The sequence below is a fragment of the Tupaia chinensis genome, unplaced genomic scaffold (genome assembly GCF_000334495.1).
Source record: "Tupaia chinensis unplaced genomic scaffold, TupChi_1.0 Scaffold143646_1, whole genome shotgun sequence".
Taxonomy (NCBI): domain Eukaryota; kingdom Metazoa; phylum Chordata; class Mammalia; order Scandentia; family Tupaiidae; genus Tupaia; species Tupaia belangeri.
The window spans coordinates 1,075,899-1,081,847 of NW_006203494.1; the positions used below are offsets into that span (position 1 = coordinate 1,075,899).

The 5,949-nt window shown below is 59.6% G+C and overlaps 1 protein-coding gene across 2 annotated transcripts in view; it reads right to left on the reverse strand.

Annotated features, from left to right (window-relative positions):
- The window catches only part of MECR (mitochondrial trans-2-enoyl-CoA reductase), a 28,148-nt gene that overhangs the window by 18,310 nt on the left and 3,889 nt on the right, over positions 1-5,949 (reverse strand). The window lies entirely within an intron of this gene.

The window sequence follows — 5,949 nt, forward strand, 5'->3', positions numbered from 1 at the left end:
TTGCAGTGAGACCCCACCTGGGGTTCGTGCTCCCGAGGGAGTTTTTTTTTTTTTTTTTTTTGAGGTTTTTGCTATAGGGCGTGTGCTCACCAGCAAGACAGAGAGACAGAAAGAGAGAAATCACCCCCCATGGGGATGGCCACGCTGCAATCCCTTCTCCTCCATTCTTTTCTTGAGATCTTGGGCACGCACGCACACGTACCCAGCCTGAGTTTAAGCCACCGGGCCGGGACTCAGGTCGACTACATGGGAGTCCAGTGACACAGCCATTAAACCAACTGCTGGTCTCCCCAGGGGTTTCTTACAGAGGAACTCTGGGCACCTTAGGCTAAAGTATTGCCCTGCCAGGCCCTAACAGGGGAGAGGTAGGGAGGAGGCTGGGGAGAGGTGTGGGGGAGGCGGGGTTTCTGCTGGCCCCAGGAGGAACATGAGGTTTGCCTCACCCAGAAAGCACTCCAGTGACTGCCACCCACCCCTGGAGTGCTGCCCCTTCAGCTGAGGGGCCTGGCTGAGGGGGACTGATGCAGAGCTGGGGGTCTTTGGTTTACGCTCCGCCCCAGAATGGCAGCCCCCCCACAAGCTTCTTCACTCTAGGCCCTCTCTCTCCACTGGGGGCTGGGACTTGACTCCCACCGACTTCCCAGGGCTGCGGTCACTCCTCCTCCAGCGTCTTCGCCATTGGCATCGATGCGTGAGCCCGAGCCCCACTTGAGGGCTTCTGAGGGAGGTCAAGCAACAATGTCTCTAAGTTACCTCTGTCACTAACAATACAGAGCTTCGGGCCAGCCTGGCCATCTAGTGGTTAAGGAAGCTGGATCTCAAGGGGCTGATCTTGAGATTCAAATCTTGGCCTCAAGTCTTCAGAAAATAAACAAAGAAAACCACCTTGGGTGTCCAAAGCCTGCCGGGGTTGGGTGGGGGTGGGGTGGGGGGTGGACTGGAGAAGGGACTGCAGCACGGCAGCATCCATTGGGGGGCGCTTTCTCTGTCACGTGCAAGTCTCTTTCTTTCTCTTCTTCCTTCCCCGCCCCACCCCCTCACCTTTCCTTCTTTCTGTAAACAGCAGACCTGCCAGGGGTTGCTCCCCAGCTCCCCAGCATGGCCGTCCCCGGAGCATGACGGCACCATGCAACTCTGAGGGATGCCGCTGTCTCCAGGCCACAGATCCCAGACTGGATAAGGTCACAATGGCTCCTTTGAGGCTGGGACTGCACACCTGGGATGCCGAACCAGTCTCGGGGAGACGAGCGCAGGCAGAAGAAAGAGCCTTTTGAGGGGGATGGAGGCCAGGGCCCCAGGAAGGGGGCCGGTCTGCTGGATCCGCTGTGCAGGGTGACTGCCAGCCCTGCCCGCCTCCACGCTGACCGGGTGCCCATGGACACTCCCCTCCATCTTGCTTGGAATCGCCCCAAGCTGGTTGGCGTGTTCTGCGTGATGGCGGGGCAGGCAGGGAGAAACTCACTGGCCATAGAGACTCGTCTCCTGCTCCGCACAGAGCCGAGATCGGGCGCAGGGCTCTGGGTGAGGGAGAGGGACTCCTGCTGCTGCTTCCCAGTCTGAAGCCCCCGGAGCGACGGCCACTCAGAGGCAGAGGCGCAGTGAGGCACCCAGGCCCTGGTGTCGGGGCAGTCGCCCTCGGGGCAGTCAGTGCTCACCCGGCGGGGCTGGGGGACAGCAAAGCGCACCTATTCCCTGGCTCCTGGGGGCCAGGCGCAGCCCCTGCCTCAGAGTAACCCTGCCCCCTCCACTAAGGACTCAGCTTCTGGCTCCTGAGCACAACTGTTCTGAACTGAAGGGGACGAGGCTTGAGGTGACTCCGAAGGGTCTACCTGGAGCTTGCAAAGAAACCGTCTCCCGGCCTTCCAGGTTCCCTGCTCTCCTCGGCTAGGATTTCCCGTCCACACTGGTGGAGGGAGCTGCTGGCTTTGCTGCTTGGGTTGCTCCAGGCCGTCCCTGCCTGCACCGCCCAGCCTCTCTGGCTATGGTAGGGTCAGCCGCCGGCAGACTTCGGGCCGCACCACGGCTCCATGGAGGCCTCCGGTGAGAACGAGGCTGGGATGGGAGAGCAGTCTGACCTGGCTTCCCATGGCGGGGGGGGGGGGGGGGGGGGGGCCTTAGAGCAGCATCACGGCTGCCGCCTCATCTCGGGTAGGACGCCGAGGGCGCGTCTGGGTGGGAAAGAGCGTCCGTTAGGAAAGAACGGGTAGAGCGAGCAGGTTTTACTTTCATGTTCCCTGAAAGAGACAAGGCGGTGGCCGGGTGCCCAGGCCAGCCTCCACTCACGATCCTGCATCTCACCTCCAGGGGGTTGGGTCACGCGCTCGCCATTGCGCCTCGTCGCTTTGGGCACTCACAGCAGGAGCTGTGAAGGCCTGATGCGCACACAGGCGGGGCCGTGGACTCTGCCAACCGCTCCTGTCGCTGAAGTGTAACCGGAGTCCCTCACTCCAGTTCTCAGTGGCAGAGGTGGGACGAGCCCGCGCAGGTAGCTCTGATGAACCCTCCCGGGTCGCAGTCCAACTGTGCCATCCCTGCTCCCCTCCGCCTCCCGGGGGAAGGCCAGACCCTTGCCGGCCGGTTCCTGGGAGCTGCACCTCAGGCTGCACCTTCGAGGCATGAATGCGGGTGCAGTGCGGGAGGGCTTGGGCTGGACCCCACAGCATGCGTGAAGGCAGCACGACAGCGAGACAGGACGCGGGTCTGGGCCTGACTCTGCCCAGACCAGTGCCCTCCGGGCACGCTGCAGCAGGGCCTCCGTCTCCTGACCCACACAAGGGCACGGCAGGCCCTCGACAGGCGGGCTGGGGACACACCATGCCCCGCCTTCCTGGGGCTCTCCCACATGTAACGGCGCCAAGCAGGCCCTCTGCACGGACACTGCTCACCCCATCTCCCCCCGTGTCGTTTCTGCCCACACAGCACGGCCGCTCTCACGAGAGCCCATCAAGGCACTGCCCCTGCCCCGCGGGGCTATCCCTGGACTTGTCAGGGCCTCCAGGAGGGCGGAGACCACAGAGTGACCTCCTCTGGGTGCTTGTGCCCAGCACCGGGCAGGCCCTCGAAGATCGGGTGCTGGTTAAGTCCCCAAATCACTGGGCTCTGCTTGCGCTCCCACCAGCATGGCCACCACGAAGGGCTCTCAGCAGAGCCCAGACAAACACCAACTCCCCAAAGTATTCGAATTGTTTTTGAAAACCCAGGCACCACCAAAGAGTTCTGGTTTTCAACACTGACATCGACTGTCAAAAAGAAGAAATCCCCTGGGAATGACCAGTGTCCTGCAGGGAGAATGCCCCGCTGGCTCAGGTCCCAGCCCTGCGCCCCAAAGCCCGCCCAGCCTGAGACAGACGGACTGCCCCCGAGGGCTGTCCAGCATCATCACGAGCTAGCGGCAGGCAGACAAGAGCGCCGCAACGACTGGGTGAAGCCCCAGGACACCCGGAGGGGCACAGGTGGCACGTCTGGCTTCCCTCGGGTGGGGGGGGCCTGCCCAGTTTCACCCTTTCCTCTGACTCCTACTTTATACTCCGACTCATTTTCAAAAACCGCTGGAGATGACTATCACTGTAGACTATGTCTACACCAGGGACTTCTGTTTTTTAAAAGAACTATTTATTTATTTAAAGAATTATTTTATTTAACTTTATTTATTTTCATTTGACTAGAGAAGGACAGAGTGAGAGAGAGAGAAAGTGAGAAAGTGAGCTGCCAGGTCCAGGACTCGAGTTAGTCGGCCACGTGGGAGTCCAGCACCCTTAACCACCACGCCACCTGCCGGCACCCATCAGGGACTTTTCAAAAAAAGGGGTGGCCTGGTTGTGTGATCTTGGGCAAATAGCTTCCAGGGTTCTTGAGCCTCAGCTTCCCTATCTGTGAAGCGGGGATGATGATGGCTAAGCTGGACTACGATTTCTAAACTTGACAGACGTGGAGACTCGCCCAGGGCTCGCCACGCAGTGGGCCCGGGAGAAGTGACCCGTCGGCAAGGTTCTCAGGACGTTAGGTGGACAGGGAACAGCAGGAAACCAGGGTTTCTAGGAAGTCTCTGCTAGAGAACCCAGAGCTCTGCATTTGGAACGATGGCCACGGGGCTCTGAATTCTCAGGATGTCGTCCTCCAGCAGATGGCACGTTGGTCATGCCGCTGGACTCCCACGCAGTTGACTATGGTTGAGTCCCATACCTGGCGGCTTAAAACCCACGCCGGGCACGAGTGCCTGCGTTGCCCAGAATCCCGAGAATGGAGAAGCGACTGAGGTGTGGCCATCCCCTGGGGTGATTGCTCGCTCTCTGTCTCGTCGGTGAGTGTGCATGCCCTATCACAAAAATCTCTCTATAGGGACCAGCAGTTGGCATAATGGCTATGTCACTGGACTCCCATGTAGTCGACCGCGGTTCGCGTCCCGGATCCGGTGGCTTAAAACTCATGCCGGGTGCATGTGTGTGCGTGCCCAAGATCCCGAGAGGAGAATGGAGGAGAAGGGATTGTGGCGTGGCCATCCCCCCCGGGGGTGATTTCTTGCTTTCTGTCTCTCTGTCTTTGTCTGGCGAGTGCATGCGCCCTATTGCAAAAACCTCTCAAAAAAAAATCTCTCTATAAAAAATAATATATAAACAAGGAAAAGGGCTTATTTAGGGGAAGGGGAAAGAAAAGGGAAAAAAGAGGGAAAAATGGCTTGGAGAAAACGGCCAGGACGATCGGGGAGCCCAGGAGTGAAGCCAGGCCATGTGCAATGCTGGTGTGTGAACAGGAATGGCAGCTCGGCCCTTGCTTAGACCGAGTAGGGCCTCTCCTTCCCCCCTCCTACTTCCGCGTTGGGCACGGCGCCAGCTGCACAGACCACACCAGTGTGGGGCTGCTCTGTCTAGACCTGAGCCAGATGCCCTGTCACTGGTGTGAGAAGGGCGGCTTACCCACCCCTCACGGACTGGGGTGCCGAGAACGGCAGTGTCTGGCCTCAGTCCACCCTGAACAAGCGATGCTGGGAACCTGGGTAAGAGGGAAAGCTGCCCTTCCAGGGCAGAGGGAGGACTGCTTGGCTGATCGTTCAGCCCCACAGGGCCTGTGTCACAGCCCTGGCCTGCAGAGTTCCAGGCTGTTCAAGACCTACTACGTGCTTTAGGGGCCTGGTGTATCATGTTGTTATTAAGGATGCCCCGCGAGACAGAGCCATGAGTCACGGCGGAGGACCAGGCTTTGCAGAGTCCCCCGTGTCCAGCTCCAGGCAGGTCATTAGAGCTCCGCAAAGGAGGCGAGGGCAGCTGGCTCTTCACCGAGCCTGCAAACAGACCATCCTTCTGGCTCCCAGGCCCTCTGGGAGGATGAAGCCTATCAGGGCTGCTGCACGCAGCTCTGCCCTCCCCAGGCTGTCCTTGGGGTCACCCGACTGCCTTCATCGTCACCGCAGTCAGCCCTGATGAATGGTACACTTCTTACTGAAATAGGGTTCAGATTTAACTAACATTTTGTGGGACCAGCAGTTAGTGTAATGGCTATGTCGCTGGACTCCCACGGAGTTGACCGCGGTTCGAGTCCCGGACCCAGTGGCTTAAACTCACGCCAGGTGTGTGTGCGTGTATGCCCAAGATTCTGGGAGGAGAAGGGATTGTGGTGTGGCCATCCCCCCGGGGGGGTGATTTCTCACTTTCTGTCTCTCTGTATCTCTCTGTCTGTCTGGCGAGTGCACACGCCCTATAGCAAAAACCTCTCAAAAAAAAACAAAGATTTAACTAACATTTTGGGAACACCTATTATGTGGTCAGTCCTGTGCCAGGCACACAGATCACATGCCGTGGCAGATGTGACCTGGCTGGCAGACACACAGGTCGCACACGCGGTGGAGGCCCCGTGTTCCCGGCCGGCAGACACACAGGTTGCATGCGCGCGGTGGAGGCCCCGTGTTCCCGGCCAGCAGACACACAGGGCGCACGCGCGGTGGAGGCCACGCGT